This window comes from Python bivittatus, unplaced genomic scaffold (assembly GCF_059951505.1).
Source record: "Python bivittatus isolate LINGU-HERP-01145 unplaced genomic scaffold, Pbiv_v1 ctg000410_np1212, whole genome shotgun sequence".
Classification (NCBI taxonomy): domain Eukaryota; kingdom Metazoa; phylum Chordata; class Lepidosauria; order Squamata; family Pythonidae; genus Python; species Python bivittatus.
The window spans coordinates 12,016,290-12,036,314 of record NW_028277067.1 but is presented as its reverse complement, the minus strand read 5'-3'; the positions used below and the strand labels follow the sequence as shown (position 1 = coordinate 12,036,314).

Here is a 20,025-nt window from a genome sequence, read left to right as displayed (position 1 = left end):
TTTGTTGTACCAAGTTTGCAACAGTTGTGGGGCCCTACATTCTAGAGAGAGATAAGAAAAATCTTGTATGCCATTCCCTTGGTAACCAGAAGAAAAAGTTACATTTAAGTTTACCTTCCTAAGAACCACCTTTCACTTGCTCAGACCATCCCAAAAATCCCTTGTATGGGTATGAGGGGATGTACTATCTGATTACAGATTTAAATGTCTATAAAGCCTCTGATGTTTGTTTTGTGAGGTGTGATTTCATCAACATCTTTTGTTAATGTGTTGATTGGGGTCACCCAGCTGTGTCTTGATCAAAATACATCTGCTATTCATCAGAAGTCTCATCTCAAGTCTTCTTATTGGCATTTTATTGAAACTTGGGAAATAAAAGGTGCCATACACCTTTTTATATAGTATGATTTTTTTTAGTTAACTTAATGTGGACATTTATATTTTTTACTGTTTTTGATGTTTGATTTTGTGAGGTGCCCAGAGTCACCCTCTGGGGGAGATGGGCAACATACATTTAATAAATTAATAAATAAATAATGGGTTTCCAGTCAGCAATAAACGTAGATACTGTCTTTTCGCTGATCAAAGATGTCAATTTAGTGATCAAAGAAGTCAGTTTAGCTGAAATTATGCGTGTTTTGTTCTCCTTTACCTCTCGGTGGCAGCATGATCTTTGACACACAGTATCTGAAATATTATTAGAAGATGGTTAAAAGCGTGTTTATGAATTCCTATTTGGAGGTCACCTTTCTTTGTAACTTACCGTAATAGCAGCAATCACTGCATTAAGAGCGGGCATGCTTTTAAGAAGCATATTGAATACTTCTTTTGGTAATAGTGCTTACGGAACATGATACCACCTCTGATTATTTCCCTTCCTTCCTGATATTTCCTGAACTATTCCCAATATTGTGCTTTTCATCCCAATGAGGATCCTCGACGGTTTACAGTACTTCCTTCCCGCCACTTTTGCCGCGACAGGTCCCCTCTCGCGCATGTGCAATGCCGCCACCTCCCAGTCTCCTCCCCCGTCCGCCGTTGAATGAACGAGGCGTCGTGGCAACGTCACTAGAGAGTCCCGGATGTGTCAGGTCAGGGCGATATGAAGAGACCACAAGGGGACGGCTGCAGCCATTGCGTATCGTTTGCAGGTGAGGTGGAACGGGTGACAGGTATAACTCACCACATCGTAGGGACAAAGGGAGAAATATATAACGCTGGTAGACAAGTGGTTGCAAAATAATGAGCCAAAGGCCCTGACGCAAGAAGAAGGGGCGGGGCAGAAGGCTAGAAACCTCGGGTGAGGGTCGCGCATGCGCTATGGTGCAGTTTCTTCCATTCGGAGTGTAGCTCATGCGCCTTAATTCAAAGGCTGGCAGAGATTGCGCAGGCGCCTTGCATGAAAACCTTGTGTGAGAGAGGGAGGTTCAGGTTAATTCCAGGGCACGCATGCGGTGCAAAAAGTTTGTGGCATGCTGCTCCTTTGCGCCTGCGCTGAAGGGAATGAAAGAGGAACAGTCACATCCTGCAGCTTCCTGGCTTTTCTTTCCTTCTCCTCCCACCCCTCTTCTGTTGCGCCTGCGTATAATGTTGCTGCAGGGGCCTTGCGGAATAATGATCCTGGTGCAGCTGCGTAAGGGGGAAAGGATTGCAAGACGGAGAGATGCTGCCAAATAGTGAGCTGTGAGTGCTGTCGCTGCTTTTCAAAAGGGGAAAAGAAGAGGTGGAGGGGACCAGGAATGCTAGTGGAGTGGGGAGAGGAGTTATCTCATTCTCTTTCTATAATTATCCCTGTCCACTGTAGTACCAGGGTCATTGGTTTACTCTTGTTTATCTTGGTAAAGAACAAAGTGGCAGAAGTTACTTACTGAGGCCAACAGGTAAGAGTCCTCATCCTGATCCCCTTTCCTGGAAGGTAAAGAATTAGGTTGAATAATTGGTGTATATGGTAAACATGAAATTAAAAGGTGAAATGATGCTAAACCTCATCAGTCTAGTATGATACTGTGGTTAAAGAAGGTAGCTTTACATTCTAATGAAGTTTGGTGAGAATGAAACCTGGGCAGGCCATAGGCAAGAAACTTGCCCTTTTCTCATCTGTAAAATTTTAATAAGTTTTGCACATTTTGTAAGCATAAGCAACTATGCCAGGGTTAGTGCTAATGAAGGGATAGAAATACATTGTAATCTGTACAAGATGATTTCTTAATATTTCCACTATACAGTTTTTCCTGTTTACAGGATATATAGTTCCTTTAAATTTACTCTTGAAAACTTTTAAGATGAAACTGATTAAAGATCTAAATACCTGCCCACCTTCTGTGCCTTGTCTTCTCAATCAGAGATTTGATAAATGTGTAAAACTTTTTTGGAATACTTACTTAATAGGTGCAATATTAATGATTTTGTAGAAAAGAAAACAGTGGAAAGAGATAGTAGCCATTTTATGATTTGCATAGCTACTATACAGGAATTATCTTAGATAACAGGTAAGTGAGCTTCTGGATTAAGAGATGTGGCTTCTGTGTTGTACCTTTGGGAGAGAACCTCTAGCAGGTGTAGCTTCACTTGACAGCACTACAAAGCTGTCAAAAAATGCAAAGTTGTGCCTGCTACAAATATCCCGCTCTGAAATCATGGGAACCTGTTTTGAACCTGCCAATAGTAATGTCAGATCAAATCTTTAAACATATACTGTGTCCAGCATCTTAAATCTTTGATATTTCTGCCTTGTTTTTTTTGGGGGGGGCACTTGATAGTATACTTTGGTAGCATATTTGTAACTTATCAAGCAAAATGTTCCTGCACTGTAGAACCAAAGTCTGATAAATCAAAGTATGGATTTAAATTAAAGAGAATCTGATTAGCAAGAGATTGTAGTCATTAAGATGTTGGATTAGGATATGGGTTCAAGTCCGTTCTTAGCAGTAGAAGCTCATGGGTCCCAGGTAGTGCCTGTATCATGTGACACATTGAGCCACAAACTAATCAACTGAGCATGTTGTATGAACCCAGCCTGTGTGGATAGTTTAGGGCACAGTATATCATACAAACAGCAAATTAGGCAACTTATATAAACCAGGGCTTAACTGTGGGTTAGTGTGTCAGGCAAACAGTGCCTGTTGTGTAGAAAACTTGGAGAGAATGCTGTGTATACTGCCTCTTGCTCCTGAGGAATAAATAGAATATAAATCTAACAAATGAATACATAATCTGCGAAAGCTTAGATTGAGTAACATTTAAAATGATTAAGGAACCTTTAAAAGTAAGGTGACTTGATTTAAAGGTAAGCAGTGAACTGGCCAAATTTGTGGACAATAGCAAACTATACAGGATGGTGAAATCCAGAAGTGATTGTGAAGAGTTCCAGACCAGAAGAATCTCTTTAAATGTGGTGAATGGTCAACCAAATGGTAAATGCAGTTTAGTTTAAGCAGTGATGCTTTAAGTAAAGTGATGCATATTAGGGCAAAAACTACTCTTAACTTTGTGTTTATACAGATGGGGCCTGAGCTGTCATTGTTAACAAGGGAAAAGATCTTGGGGTCCGTAGTAGATAGCTCAATGAAGACATCAATGTGCAGCAGCAGTGAAAAAGGCAAATGCTATAGTAGAGTTAGGAAAGGGATTGAAAATAAAACTAAAGTTGTAATGTCATTATATGGATCTACTGTATATCTGCATCTGACATGGTGTATACAGTTTTGTTTGCCACATTTTGGGGAAAAAAACCCATAATGAAGCTCAAAAAAGCACAGAAGGGCATAAAAAAAAAATGACTGGAGCAGTCATGTATCTTCCTATGACAAAAAGCTAAAATTTTTGGGACTCCGGCCTGGCAAAAGGTTACAGGGTAGGGACATGATTGAGGTGTAAGACGTGGAGAAAATGGACAGGAAGAGTTTTCTCCCTCTTAAAATATTATGACAAGGAATCATCTGATGATGCTGATTTAGAAATTTTAGAAAAGACCAAAAAAACAAACAAAACCTTTCTTTACTGAGCATATAATTAATCTTTGGAATTCATTACCGGTAGACTGGTGATGACTACTATCTTGTATGGCTTTAAAAGGGGATTGAATAAATTCATGGAGAACAAATCTTATCAAGTGATACTACTTAGAGGCTCACTGGTTGAAGGCAGCGTGCTTCCAAATACCAGTGGAAGGGGAACAACAATGGGAAAAGAGAATGTCTTCGTTGTCTGTTCGCAAGAATCCACAGCCATATGGTTGGCTACTCTGAGAATTCTGGCCTTGGTTTGATCCAACGGTTATTTTTATGTTATTCTCTCTCCTTCATAAATACTGCTAGAAGTGCATCTCTTAGTTATCCATGATAACTTGCCTCAATAAATGTGTTCCCTGACTTATGTGTATTGAGACTTGCTTGATCTTGAATGTACTTCTGGGGTAAGTTCTAAAGCTACTGGGTGGATATGAATTGTCAGCAAGCTTTACTGTTGCAACTGTAAGGAAGGGAACAATGCAATTTTGGGGGGGAAGAGCTCAATTCACCCTATTCATATATTGGTAGCGGGTAGAGGAGGAGAGTTGGAGGGCAAAATATTGCAAGAACTGGAATGATACGAACCATTATATCATGCTATGAGCAATTCTTAGAGTGTGGTAAGGACACTTCTAAATAGATTAGAGCTAAGACTTCTGTGCTGCAGAACTCTGGATAACAACTGGAGGGCATCAAAAACTTGAGATTTTTTTATTTTTCTTTGCTGTCATCAAATGGTCATCTTTCTAGCTCAAATCGGGTAGTCCTAAAATAGATGACCTGCTGAAGGCAGTGGCAACATCAAGGTTTGTGTGGAAGTGATAGACTTTAAAAGTAGACTTTTAAATTGTTACTCAGTGGTAAATTAGAATGAGTATGAATTGTTTCAAAACGATTCATCAGGAAGGCTTTTGTAAATTGTTTTTTGTTTATCGCTTAGACATTAGTAGTATTGATATATATGCATAGATGTAAAAGTAATATACTAGTAATTTTTGAAAAGTTAATTTGCGGGACAGTCTTAGAAATCCAAAATAGTGGCCACTTTGAAATGGTATGTTGTCTGCTGTACAGAGAGCTAATGAGGTAGGGATGTTCTAAAATAATTAGTTATGAAATAGTAGACTGAAACTGCATAATAGAATGAGTAGTTCCAGCTGTGGAATGAACTGGTTTAAAATAAGTGGGATTCCCTTTGTACCTTCTGAGAAGGACAGGTGAGATAGTCAGAGCTGGTTTATTCTCAAATGTTATTAAAACATACTTTTGAACTTACATAGAATAGGAAATCTAGGAAAACAAAACAATCCACCCAAACAATGTTCCTCTTTTAACACCTGATGCTGAAGAATTAAACAGAAGGCCCAAAAAACGGATTTGTGGCTGAGTTTTACCATTTTAGATAGCAAATGGAATTAATTTTAGACTGTTTTCCTATTTAAAATATGCCCTGCATATACTGTTCAAATTGGCCAGGAGGAATACTAAGCTAGAATCTCTTCCTGAACTTGATACTTCTGAATGTGCAAGGAATATATTAAGTAGGGGAGCATTCAAACATTGAGTCTGTTCTGTAGACTAAAGCAATGCATATTTTAGCAAATTTTCATCATCTTCTTTGATTGCTAATTGATCACAGGGTGTAAAACAGCTTAATTGCTTAATCAATGAAGTATTGAATATTGCAAATTGAATATTTAAGTATTTTTATCCACTTTTTATTTTCTTTAGGAATAATCTGTTTATGTTTTCTGAATAAACAAGGGTGAAATCTAAAAATACTATATGGCTGAATCTTCTATGTTTTTCTTGTGTATTGCTGCTCTGTTCAGGAAACTGTTCTTTAGCTTTCTCAAAGAAAATCAGACTTTAAGGTTACAGTTTTGGATATTCATGTGCAAGCTATTCTGAACAAGAAAATCAAGAAAAAAATATCAATGCCATTAATAATACACACACACACACACACACACACACACACACAATATTTCATGCAGAATGCAACACACTGCTTTTATTTTTTTATTTATTGCTGTGAATTTTGCGTTCATAATAAGGTAACTCTTATTATGAATCCTGGAGACTATGAGGGTCTGGATGGGGAACAACAGGCTTTAGCTGAACCCTCGTAAGATGGAGTGGCTGTGGGTTTGGGGCTCCTCTGTATCCAGGAATTTACCATCTTTGGTTCTGGATGGGGTTGCACTACCCCAGACAGACCCGGTGTGGAATCTGGGGGTCGTCCTGAACTCACAACTCTGGCTCGAAGAGTAGGTGGCAGTTGTGCCCAGGACAGCCTTTGCTCAACTTTGTGTTGTGTACCAGTTACACCCCTTCCTGGATTAGGAAGCCCTCCGGTCAGTCACTCATGCCCTAATCATCTCCCGTATAGACTATTGCAATGTGTTCTACATGGGGCTACCCTTGAAGAGTATCCAGAAGCTACAGCTGGTTTGGAATGTGGCCGCATGGGCAATTTTGGGTGCTCTAAGGATGGCACATGTAACACCTTTGCTGCAGGAGCTGCATTGGGTGCCACTTTGCTTCCAGGTCCAATTCAAGGTGTACCTTTAAAGCCCTACATGGCATGGGACCAGGTTACCTGAGGGACTGTCTCATCCCCATTATATTGACCTGTCCCACCTGGTCAGGCAGAGAAGGTATGTTGTGGACCCTGTCCACAAAAGAATGTTGACTGGCAAGGCCCAGGAAGAGAACCTTCTCTGCTGTTGCCCCCATCCTATGGAACACTCTTCCCCCAGAAGTGGGGTGGGCCCCCACTCTCCCGGCCTTCTGGAAAGGGGTGAACATGTGGCTCTGCCAACTTGCGTGGGGCGTGAGGAAGGTTAACGAAACCTGGGGGTGGTTAGCACCCTGAAGAGCTTCTGTAGATCAATAACTTTTTATTTACCATTTATTCCTTGGAATACATTATTTTTTTAAGAACACTGTTTTATTATATTTTAATTAGTATTTATTGTTTTGTAAACCGCCCAGAGTTGCTCTTTGAGTGAGATGGGAGGTGACTGAATTTGCAATATAAATAAATATAAATAAAACATTGAATTAGACAACTTATGGCTGCTATGAAACATATTTATACAACTTTTGACCCTTTTGAGCATATAAATATTTAGCTAGTTCTCAAACTCTATGTAATTTGCCCTTCTAAATTACTAGCTTTTGCATAATTCCAGTCCAGCCATTTTTTTCTCACTATGACAGGCCTATGAGGAAGGTTGGACTGAGAGATAGTGATTGGTCCAAAGTCATCCAGTGAGCGTATATGTCTGGAAACTGGCCTCCCCAGTCCTAGGGTAGCATTTTAGCATTGTCCAGTGATGCTGGTTCTCAGAAGCTTTTATCAGTCCCTCAGTTTTTGCTGCTTATCACCTGGAGGGAATGTTTGTTGCTGTTTAACTTTCAATTTGCTTGATTAAACTTGTTCCAGTAAAAAACCGTACAACACAATCTGAAAAATATCAAGTGGATGCACATCCAGAATTTACTTTGTACAGCAAGACAAATTCTTTTGATATTCTTTAAAAAAAAAATAAGAGGAAAATACAACACAATTAAGGACGCTGTTGGTTTTGATTTATGCTTATTTCAGAAAGGCTCAAAAAGTATTTACTATGGGTGTATTTTTGAGTTTTTAATTGCCTTCTGTGCTACATTTAGAAGGGCATATGCTTCTAGTCCTAGGGAAAGTATGCATATCCATTCCTTAAAAAAATTGACAGTATTTTAACTAGCATTGGGAGAATGCTGCACTGACTACTTGTTTTGTTTTATCTGATTAGCATTCCCAAAATCAAAGCTTTAGGAAGGAAAGAGTTTTATAATATGAAATGAATTTTATGTTGTAAAAGCTAAACTAGAGCCAAACCATACAAGTACTTGGCAAAGAATCTACTATGAATAGCTCAATCATATTTTAAGTCAGCCCTCCCTAGTTCCATTTGCCTTCTGCTGTAAGATAGAAAGTGAAAAAGCCCATTTATTTATCCCTCAATTGTAATCCCTTTTCTGCTATGCTTTCATGCACTTTCATGGCTCTTCATGTACTGAAGAGACAAAGTAGTTAGTTCCTCCATAGGGACCAGTTAATCAAGCAGACAGAACAAACATTATTTGGTTCAGATTAATTTAGACAATTGTGAGGGCTCCCTAACAGGTATTAACACTTAAAGAAAAAACAATACAGAAAATAAAATAGGCTTCTTGTTGGCCTTTCTCTCTGTTACCTTTCACCAATGAAATTAGCTTGCCTTTGCTAAAATTGCACATTCGCACACTCTGACCATATTATCAGTTTCTTCAACATTCTTTGCTTTGGCTAATCATGCCTTATTCCAGTCTTTCTCAAACATCCTTTTTTCTTTGTTTTCTCTAGTTGGCACATCTTCTACCTGCCCCTTACTGCACACAGAGTGTATGTATTGCATTAAGCTACATGCTTTACCATGTCTTATTGAATAAACTAGAACTAGTTGAATTCTAATTGCATTAGTATGTTAAACTGTGAACAGTGGTTTATGAACTATAGTTGTTAGGTTCACACAGCATCTAAACCAAAATCAATCAAGTTAGATTATGGCTTGATGTGGAGGTTCTAAAATTATGTGGGCCGTGAGTCCTCAAAATGATAAATGAATCTGTGTAATGATTTCATTTGTGTTAAGGTTAGGCAACAAATAAATATACCACTTTTAGTAATCAAGTTTTAATATATAGCAGATAAAACAATGATAGAATCTCAGAAGTGTATGAAATATAACCTCTAGTTTAGAAAGAAACAATAAAACAATCCAATTTAAAAGCATATTTTTAATGGGAAAGATGAACTTGCTTAGTTTTGCATGATTCGGGAATCTTGCATTTATTTCTGAGATAGCATCTTTTATTTCTTATATCACATTTATTTTGGATTGATATTTGTTTTTTATAGTAGCAGTTGTAAAAAAAAAAATCTAACTTTAAGGCTGACTTGTCCAGGCGGAGCAGGAGGTAGTTGTGATAGCAACTCAGCTTTGTGTGTACAAGCCATCAGGCTTGTGCAGACAAAGCCAGAGAGATCTGTCAAGCTTCTTGCCTGGGGAGAAGCAAATCAAGAAAGCTCAGGGGAAGTCCAGACCTCTTGTGTCTGAGGTAATCATTCCCAAACAGAGCCTTCAATAAGTTGTTCTGTTAAGGGGACTTGTTGGCATTGACAATAGCCAAGGCAGTCTACAAGCTATGCAAGTGCAGGAATATGGAATACTTCTGTGCACCCCCATTGGCAAGATATAGTTGCAGCTGCAAAGGAAAGAGGACCACTCAAACAGGCCTTTAAAAAGATAGGCCAGTCTGCCATCAGGGGCCCTTCCCAAAGGCCCAGAGTGGCTTACTTCATATCAATATTTTTTAAGTTTATCTCTTTGGAGGACTTTGTTCTAGGAAACCTGGCTTTCCCTTCTCTTTCATAAGCACAAACTAAGGGAATGACTCACATAGTAAGGTTTAGGCCTTATGCTCCTACTGCTAATATGCGGTGTCAGTTGATAGCAAACAGCTAATTAACTTGCTATTCCTTGAACTGCTTGCTGCAGCAACTTTCAGCAGGGAAAAAAAAAGGCATAATTGGCACTAAAACATTATCTGGGACCTGCAACCAACCAGGGCCTCCTCTTGACTCTGGCAAGCACTGACTGGCAGGCACATCTTAACAGATTTGCCTGATTATGAGGCAGAATATTCCCAAATAGTTGGATCTTGTTGTGAATAAGAATTAGGGCTGCCAGATCTGAGCTTCAAAAAAGGCTATCAAAGATATTTGTTTATTTATTAGCTTTGTATTCCATCTTTCATTCAGAAGCTGAAGGTGGTGCACATAGTACTACCTTTTCATATTATTTTCCCAACACAACAACCCTGTGAGGCAGGTTGAGCTGAGAGTGACTGGCCCAAAGTCACCCAGTGGGTTTTCATGGCTGAGGGTGGACTAGAACCTGGATGTCCTTGTTCCTAGTCCAATACCATATCTCGTTGCTACCATCTAGTTGTCATCACCAAGATTTTTGGATCTGTTAGCTCCAGTTAGAACAGTGTTGTGTCTTATTGTGACCCGGAAGTCTGGTGTGTGTCTGTATGCGTGCCTGTGCAGAAAAAAAGAGAGCATACTTCTTTCTAGGTTAGGAGATGAAATCAGCAAGTGGCTGAATTGTTTGGATTCTCTCTCCCTCCTCCCACCTCCCTTTGCTGACATTATTTTGGAACCACTTCATTTGGATTGTATATCTCCTTCACCACTGGGAAAATACAGATGTGTGGAGGATGGGGGAGAGTTATGGAGATGTTTGATCTGAAATTAAAGGATGCACCTCAGGATACTGGGAATTACAATAAGCACGGGGTTACTCTTCCCTCAAGTGATAGATGTTTAATATCGCCAGAGACCAGGCTGAGGTTAGGCACCCATTTTACAGCCTAAGCTGAGAAATCCGTCAGACGTAGTAGCAGTACAGTCTTTGCCACCGGGCCCATCATGGTGCTCTCCTCCCCTCCCTCCCTTAACCTGCTTGCTGCAGATGCCTTTGCTTTGCACGTAGCCCCCTTTAACTCTGTTGCCAAGCATTTGCTGCTGGGATCACGGCTTTTTTCTGTACCTCCACATCCCCACATAACTGCTAATGAAACAAGCAGAGGGAAGCAGACAAAAGGGAGCTTGTTCTTTTAAGGCCTTCTGCTAGGCAATTACCAGTAAGGAGAATGTGGACTAAGGTGAACTTTTTGGATCTGGGCTAGAGGGCATTTATCCTGGACAACACAGGGAGGAAGGAAGAAGCCACAAGGCTTGCACATATAGTACTGGAACTGTGTCAGAACTTGCTTCAGGTTTTGCTTAGATAAGCTTTGTGTATTTAGGCCCCCCAAATTTGTAGTCCCCTCAGATTTGCTCAGGACTTCCGAGTCATGACACATAATTTGAGATCCCCTGGCTTAATATGATACCTGAACCCAGCTAAGGTAGCATCTTAGACCATGGCTCACTGTGCCATGGTAGGAATAGTTCATAACTATTATATAAACACTAGGATTTAGTAACATGCAAAGGGTGAATTAGCTAGGTTCCTAAGATAAAGTTTGTCATGCAGTGACATTTTTATAGAAATAGACTTGTCCCACAGTCTGAGCACTACATTTGCAGTAGGGAGATGCTGTGTTAAGTTCAAGAAAAGAAGAACAGGCTGTTCTGGATCAGAAAACTTGACAAAATGGCTAGTGTACTGGAGCCTTGCAAAAATTCTGGAAGATGGTATACATCGGCCTTCCCCAACCTGTTGCCCTCCACAGTTCCATCTTTTGTCAGGTTATTTTTCCCCGTTAAAAAATTACAAAAGCTTACATTCTTTAATCCATGTAGGTTGTATTTGGTATTGATAGTTGAATACAAAGATGACAGAAGCCTCCCTCAGACTATCACAAAGAGGGGTCCCTCTTTCAGGGCTACTTGAAATCCTACTCTGTGGCAATGGTGCAGCAAAGGGGGCTTGCTCCAGTGCTGGCATTGTGTTAGCATAGAACAGGCTGGTGATAATTTTCCATTTTATGCAACATCTCCATCAAGAGGTTGAGGGAGGGGGTCAGAACAGTTGAAGGGTCTCTGTGAGCAGTTTTCATCATTCTCTGCAGCAGTGTTTCTCAACCTTGGCAACTTTAAGAAGCATGGACTTCAACTCTCAGAATTCTCCAGCCAGTATGGCTGGCTGGGGAATTCTGGGAGTTGAAGTCCAGACATCTTAAAGTCGCTAAGGTTAAGAAACACTGCTCTATGGAATAAACTAGCCAGATTTCCTTCAACCTGGACTTCAGTGCTGGGGTGGGTCATAGGGAAATAAATCTGGGCAAATGCTTGTCCTGTTCATATTGATTCTTTCTGCTCGTACATATTGAGAATGTAGAGAGATGAGAGCTACTACTTGCTTGCTCAACCTTTGCCCTCCTTTTCTGATTCAATCAGCTTGTTTGGGACTGGCTGCTGGGCCCATGGTTAAGGGAGGTGCCTTTTTAAGTGCAGGATGTGCTTCTGGCAGCTTAAAGGAGATAGTTATAAGATATTTACTGAAAAAGCTGTCCTTGACCCAGATTATCTTTCTAATTATAGGCCAATCTCATATGTTCAATTCTTGGGTAAGGTGATTGAGAAAGTGGTGTCCTTGCAGTTTTCTGGATCAACCTCAGTCATCTGAGAATATGGTACTGAGACTACTTTGACTCCCTTGATGGATGATCTGTGCTAGAAGTAGAGAGGGGAGTGAAACCCTACTAGTTCTCTTGGACTTCTTGGTGGGTTTTGATACAATCAACCATGGTATCCTTCTGGACTGTCTGACTGGGCCTTGGGAGCATTGTTTTGCAATGGTTCTAGTCCAATGCAAAAGTTCTGTCCTCAATGATAGAACTACTGAGAAAGTGTGGTTTCTGTTTAATATCTACATAATTGTCCTATGGAGTTTCACTGGGTTCTAATTTGCCTTCTGTGCTGTTTGATATGTGCATGAGACCTCTTGCTGATGAAACCTAATTCTAGTGCACCTTACTTTCTAACTCTACAGAAGAAATCACTAGATTGCCTAAACTTGATAATGGCTGGATGAGAGAGAACAAGCTGAAATTAAATTTGGACATGACAAAAGTGTTGTTAGTAAGGAGAAAGCTAGATTCTGGAAATAAATGATGCTTGTTTGAGATGATGATCAGGGAGGGGAGGTATGCAGTTTCAGAGTGCCCTTTGACTACCAGCTGTCACTGCATTTGGAACTGGTGGCTGTGACAAGGAGTGCACTTCCACAGTTATTGTTAATGTAGCATAGCTGTGAAACTGCTTGGTTACTTAGACCAACAAGAAAGGCTCTTCTGAAGATGTCCCAGCTGCTAGAAGTTTGACTTACAGATATATGTGAAATTCTCCTTTGTGGCTCTCAGCCCATGGAATGCCCTTGCTAAGGCGTTGTACTTGGTTCCCATTCTCCCAGTATATAGGAAAATGGTAAAAACACATCTTTTTCTCTAAGTTTTTAACTGTTAGTTCTTTTTATTTTAATTGCATTCATTTTATTATGTTTTATACTATGCATTTTTTCTTGTATGCTTTCTTTAATGTTGAATAAACAGAAATGCTGGGTATAAAATAATAAATTTGATCCATAGAGACTGAAAATACCGATGGATTTCATATAGGTTCCTTGTTTTCCATATTGGTCTGTTACTAGAAACTAAAGTCTTGGACATGATTTCTTATACCTCATGAGTTCAGTTGTGGACTGGGCAACCGGTTTGCCCAGAAGATTGAAAATTTTCTGAAATCCAAGGAACGTTTATCTTACACGGAAGTTAAAAATTACTTTTCTAAGTGAGAAGCTCCCTGTTGGATAGCTGATTTGCATTGCTAAACAAATAGTGCACTAATCAACTTTCTCTTCATCCACAAGTAAGAAACAGTTTTATTCGTGGCCCTCTTTGACAAGTGAATAGGGAATGGAAACTAAAATCCTATTACTGCCTGCACTAAACATCCTGCTGCTAGATTTCAATGCCAGGGTATTGCTTATTTACCTTGCCCTTTTCCTTGGGATGCTGGTAATTCAGAAGGCTGAGTGGTATCTTCCAGGAGCCAGTGATTATTGGCATGCTGTTTGGTGCAAGAAGTTCTAATAGACAGGCCATATCCCAGCAAAACTTAATTGTCCTTAGTAGTATAATAATTTTTCTTCTCCTGCCCCCTGCCTCCCCCCCTCCCCCCAGTATAGACTAGGAAATCCTGATGAAGAAAAGTAGTAACCTGTAGTGTGTCTAAAGCTAGTGGGTATTTTTGGGAAATTGTCAACCTAGTACTAATGCTACTGAATAATAACTACAGCTGTTGAGAAGGTTGTTCTATAGATCTTAATCTTGCATGAATTCAGACTATAGGCTATGACTTCAGAAACTGGAACTCCAAGTACCGCAGATATTGCAACTGAGAATCTAGGAATAAATTCATATCTTTTCTGCTAGTCCTCATTCTACAGATTTGAGGCACGTATACAGAAACAGACTACTTTATACATGTGCACTATTATTTTAGTTGCATAGGTAGCTATGTGAAGTTAACATAGTAGCCATTGATAGCGCTGAGGATCTTTGTGTTAACTGGAGTCTTGCTAAGTTCTGACTTTGGCTCTATGAGTTAATTTGAGAGCGCGTAACCATTTCATTGTCGAATTGGCATATTGATTATGATGTTGAAATGCTTTTGTTTAAATAGTATTTATTGTCTCTTATGTTGGCTTGGTTTGTGTCCTAATATGAATATTTTTAAAATATTTCTGATTATGTCATTTTAAAAGGAAACAAACATATAAGAGATATGTTGTATATAATCCATCTGAATTTTTATAAAGATGTCTGTCTAGCGTGGAATATTAAGTGCTGCTTTTCTAAGATAATGGTGTTGTCTTGCCTACTGATATTGGGATGGGGGTGGGGTTTGCTGTATTTCACTCTATTGATAGAATATATGTTTAAGATTAAAAGAATAACTTTTTCTAAAGAAAGGAATTTCCCACTTGTCTTCTCCTGCTATAAATTAGGATATTTGGTTGCATATTCAACAATTATATTAATAATTGGCACGTGAATTCTTAAAACCTTAAAAAAGTAATTCTTCATTTTTGTTCATGTATTTTGAAATGTTTTATTTTTTTAGGTACTGGTTTATTGCTTCTGCCTTCTCTCTGTCCAGTTTGATTCTTTCTATTTTGCAGCTAAATGTCCCCCCAGGAAGGCTATATTATTTGGGCATCATCTAGTTATCTTCAACTCAGAACAGTCAAAAGTAGTTCTGCTAAACTTTATGGTTGCTACTTCCATAGAGAACTTCCAGAATATTGCCTCAGTATCGTTTTAGCACCCACATGTGTGTACTTTGTACAGAGTCACTGTACGTTAGGGTAAGATAAAGACAAGAAAGAAAAATAGTTACTAATGCTTTAAAAAAATTGCCATAGCTCTATTAATTGTACAATTAATAGAGCTGTGGCAATTTTTTTAAAGCATCAGTAACTATTTTTCTTTCTTGTTCATTAAGTAACTGTTCTTCCTCTCCCCCCCCCCCAGCTTTTTTACAGCTTGATTTTCAAAGTCTTTGTCCTATTTTTCCCTGTATACATGTTTCCACTAATTATATGCACAGTCTTTTGCCATTTTTTTTACCGGTTCTATTGTATGTTACAGTTAGTTTGTTTGCAATTTTCCCACTTTTCCCTACTTTTAAAATCCCTAACACCTTTCTCTTTTATTAAAGGTTTCATATTACAGGTGACATCACTGTCTATGGTGTGGGTGTCTCCCTGATCCATTTCCATTTCTGTCTGCTAATATTCTATGGACCCAGCTGACCAGGTGCAGTAGGTATCAAGGCTTGCTTTTTTTCCTTTTCCTTTTTTCCTTTTTGCTTTTGCTTCATCAAAAAATACACATCTTACACTGTAGTGACTCAAGTTACAATGATCACCTAAAACATGGGAGCATTTTTTTCTGTATTCTTACATGATAAACTGTAAAATTTATCATGTCTTAGGACATGTGCTAAATTACAGTTGTGCAGGACAAGATACATCTTAAATCTTACTGCATGGGCACATGTTGAAAAGAAATGTTTTGTAAATGAAATTTACATTGGAGGAGTTTGCCTTGTGTTGATTTTCTCAAAAGTACTAGGCAACATATTGTAGCTTGAACTTTGGCAAACCTCCATAGGGAAAAAAATGGTGCTGCCAACTGTTAAATTTTCTCTCCATTCCCTTGTTGTTGAAATGTGGAATGTAGCTAAACTTATTGATAGAAGTTTAACATTGCAAGGTCATGTAAGAAAGAAGAAAGTGATTGTCTGTGCTTTGTCATGATTTCATGTTATACCATGGCCTTGTTCTGTGTAACTGGTGTCACATATCCACCTACTGTATATGTATGTCAAAATCAGAAGGAATCTGATAGCACCTTCTCAGACTAACAGATGTTGTTAAAAGGCATAAGCTTTTGTGAACTGTAGCTTATTTCATCAGATGCATGTCTCTGTGTGTGTGCTTGCATGCATATTCATGAATTACGAGCTTAGGCTGCACCTCTGTGTTTGTAAGGCCCATGAAGTCAAGAGGATTCTGAATAGTCATGTATAGAATTGTACTGATAATTCCTATGGAGGCAGTGCACATTTTTTTCATCAGTTTTTCTGGCCCAAGCGATATTTTCCAACATGTTTAAAAATATTACAGTCATGAAGATATGCTTCATTTTTTTTTTTATGACTAGAATATGATGTATCAGTAATTGGAGCAGCACAGCTCTCAAAAATTGTTTTAGTGCTGAAGCTGATGCTTGGAATTTGTGAAGTAAAAGTTAAGGGGTGTATTCCTTGCCCTCACTATTGAGGCACCAAAGCCACCTGTTCATATAATTTTATACCTGGCAGGTGGTTTTTAGATTAGGGTAAATATTTGTGTTTAATATTTGATACAAATCAGGAGAACCACATAGCTATTGCTGTGGCCAGGGAAGGGAAAAAAGGTTTTCTTTTTCTTCTCTTATCTCTTGCCCTCTGAATAATGAGTATAGTGAATATGCTGCAATAGAAAACATGTTTCTGCATGCAGATGGAGTATAAAGGGTCAGGGGATTTTACCATTATAATTTATGATACATTATTTAATTTGAACCAAAATCTGTGTTATGTTTTTGGGTATATGAAATAATATGCTGAACACACATATACTGTATCTCCTAGCAAAGCAGGATGGTCTTCCAGTCCTTGGAAATACCTTTTCCATGCATTAGTATTTTCTTCAAACTCATGAGAAAATATCTACTTGTCCTAAAAAGTTTGCTGCTCAGAGGAGCACAACTCATGCAATATTCCAGGAATAAAGGATTTTAATGTTTAGATAGCTTTTTGGAGGCTTAAATTCTTGTATGAAATTGCAAGGCTTTTTTAAAATTAAAAAAGGCACAACATTGAAAAATAATGCTAATATAATTAAATAAGAGAAATAAGGATTATGCATAAGGCAGGAAGATGTTGTTTTATAAATCAGGAATTTTTGTTTTCCCCTAAGTTCATTAAAAATACAAAGATTTTGTTCTTTGCTAGGTGTAGTAATTAAGGGAGGGGGGCATGGGGTACACAGTTTATAATAGCAACAAAATAGAATGTAAGTATTTTCTTCTTACTTTTGTCATGGTATATTTTCTGCTGTACAGATTAGGATCTGTAATTTATCTGTTTTAATAACAAAATAGCAGTGGGGACATTGAAAAATGAGTTTAAATATGTATGAACAAGATATCAACATGTACAATTTCATACACAATAAGCTAACAACAAAATCAATAATAATAGCAATTCAGCATAATGGCCTTAAAAATTGAGCCTTTTGATCTAAATTAGAATAAATAAAGCCATATATATTTATTTTTAATTTTTGCAACAAAATTTATTTTACTTTTTAAATATTTTATTTACAATACAGTAAAGGAATCAAAATACATGCAACCTTGTTTAATTAACTGATCTAGGAATCTAGAAGTGGTACTAGACATTCATTTTGCCTTTGCTGTGAAAATAAGTTTAAACCCTTTTCTGCATTTTCATAATATTGATGTCTTTTATTGGTTAACTTTTCCATTAGAGTGGTTTTCCAACATATTTGCCACCATATGGAAATACTGAAATTCTTTCCTGTGTTCCATACACACTACCTATGTGGCTGCAATTAATAAAACCATCTAAAAGCTGTACTCTAAGGTGTCTTCTTGATTATCAAAAAGCTTAGTAAAGCTAGCTTTGGATTCAATAGCTTCGGTTGTAATTTGCTCTATTGTAATGAAGATTTCAGTCCCAGACAGTTGCATAACTGCAAGACCACCATATATATATACCTATTACTTTATACAGTGGTACCTCGGGTCATGAATGCTTCTGTTCATGACCAATTCGGGTCACGAACAGCACCGTTCGCAAAATTTTGCTTCCGTTCGCGAACACAGGATCGGGTGACGAACAGGATCCGTGGCTATTTTCCCTGCCGTGACACGTGGTCGTGGCTTCCTGTAGGGAGGGGGACTCTCCCTCCAAGCAATAACCGCCTCTCCACCCGCCTTCCTCTCCTCCACGCCAGAAGTCGCGTTGAGCAAGGTTAGCGTTCTCCCTCTTCGTACTGTACTTTGTGTCATATTTTTGTGGTTTAAAAAAAAAAATACATATGGTTCAGAACGGATTAACTGTAATTACATTGAACCTTATGGGAAAATTTGATTCGGGTCGCAACCAAAATTGGTTGGTGACCAAATTCGGAGGGGTCAGACCGGATTAACCATAATTACATTGAACCTTATGGGAAAATTTGATTTGGGTCGCGACCAGAGTCGCGGAACGAATTAAGTTCGTGAACCGAGGTACCACTGTATTTTCTCCATCACATGGAATTTATACTAGAATTTATCATGTTAAGTTTCCTTGTTATTAAATACAATCTATAAAATATTTTCAATGAGTTTTCCCTTATTTTGGCTAAAATCAGTTTAATTACTTTTTTTGTGGCAGTAGGATAATCATAAGTCATAGGTAGAGATACTTTTATATCTAATTCCTGTATTGTTTTCAACCCATTCAAAAAGTTTGTCTTTCTTCTAGAAAAATGTTGTAATTTTTTTAAAGTTCTCCCTTTGTCTTATTAGATGATGAATTTAGCCAAACTTCAAATTTAATCATAGCTTTAGTCAGTTGTGTTCTAACTGCTTGGATTGCAGTGAAGTGCAAAAGTTGATATATTTGAACCATGAATAAGCCATATACCCTATATTATTTCTAATTGTTTTAGAAATATTTCCATCATGTATTTTTTAAAATGTGCCCATTATTTCCCAACCCTGATACTGTTTAATTTTAATCATCATAAAAGGCATGATGAAATATAAGGATTGAAGTGGTAATAGTGTTGATTTAATTTAGCGATCTATCTTTTCCAAGTTACTTACATGTTTAGAACTTTTGAATATCTTTCATTTTTAATAAACATCTCTGGCAAAAGAAGGTGCCCTAATTTTTGCTGGTGCTATATTTATACAATTCATCTTTAACCAAGGTGTTAATTCTTCTGAACTTATCAAGCCAAGAAAATGTTATTGATGTAGTTCTTAGTGCTATCTGAGCTTGGTGGTTTGCTTGCAGACATTTCATTACCCAACTAGGTAACATCATCAGTGTCATTGCATACTGAAACATCTGCAAGCAAACAACCAAGCTCAGAGAGCACCAAGAACTCCACAGTTTAGTCCTGAGCTACAGATATTTTCTTCTGTTGGAATGTTATTGATGTGGTTAGCATCATAATGAAATTTAATACTGGAATTAGAAGGTGTTATTTATTAGTGTTTTTATAGAGAATCTTTAAAATTATTATGGTTGGTCACAGTCAGCCAGATGTTTAGACTGGATTTGGCATTTTTATCCACCTATCAAGTCCTTCCCAAGGGCCAGGGATAGGCAGATGTTGTTTGATGGTGTTAAAGGTATCTTCGCAGGATATAAGCTGTTCCAAGTAAAGCCGCCTTTTGCAGTTGACTGATGAGGATTTTGTCACTGCTGATGGTGTTCAAGTGGTGCTCCAGTTGTTTTGGGATTGCATCTAAGGTGCCTATAACTATTGGTACTATCTTTGCTTTCTTTTGCCACAGTCGTTCTATTTTTATTTGCAGGTCTTTATATTTTGTGGTTTTCTCCAGTTCTTTCTCTTCTGTTCTGTTGTCTGCAGGTATTGCAGTGTCCACTATCCAGACTTTTTTGTCTTTCTTATCAACAATTGTTAAGTCTGGGGTTTGTGTGGCAGGTACTCGTCTGTTTGAATTCTAAAGTCCCAGAGCACTTTAGTTTCTTCATTTTCTATTACTTTGTTTTGTGGTCCCGCCAGTTCTTGCTTGTAGGCAAATGGTATTTCTT

General features: G+C 38.2%; 1 protein-coding gene across 10 annotated transcripts in view; it reads left to right on the top strand.

Moving 5' to 3' along the window:
• Positions 1–1,053: 1,053 nt before the first annotated feature.
• Positions 1,054–20,025, top strand: part of SPOP (speckle type BTB/POZ protein) — a 58,310-nt gene continuing 39,338 nt past the window's right edge. Inside the window, exons 1-2 of one of the 10 annotated variants that reach the window (XM_025170329.2) lie at positions 1,054–1,151; positions 15,337–15,434. The gene's annotated coding sequence lies outside the window, so the exon portion shown is untranslated. Of the gene's footprint in view, positions 1,152–1,422; positions 1,684–1,742; positions 1,881–15,336; positions 15,444–20,025 lie in introns of those variants that run through there. The other 9 variants (XM_025170325.2, XM_025170327.2, XM_088143493.1 and 6 more) reach the window with 9 other exon arrangements.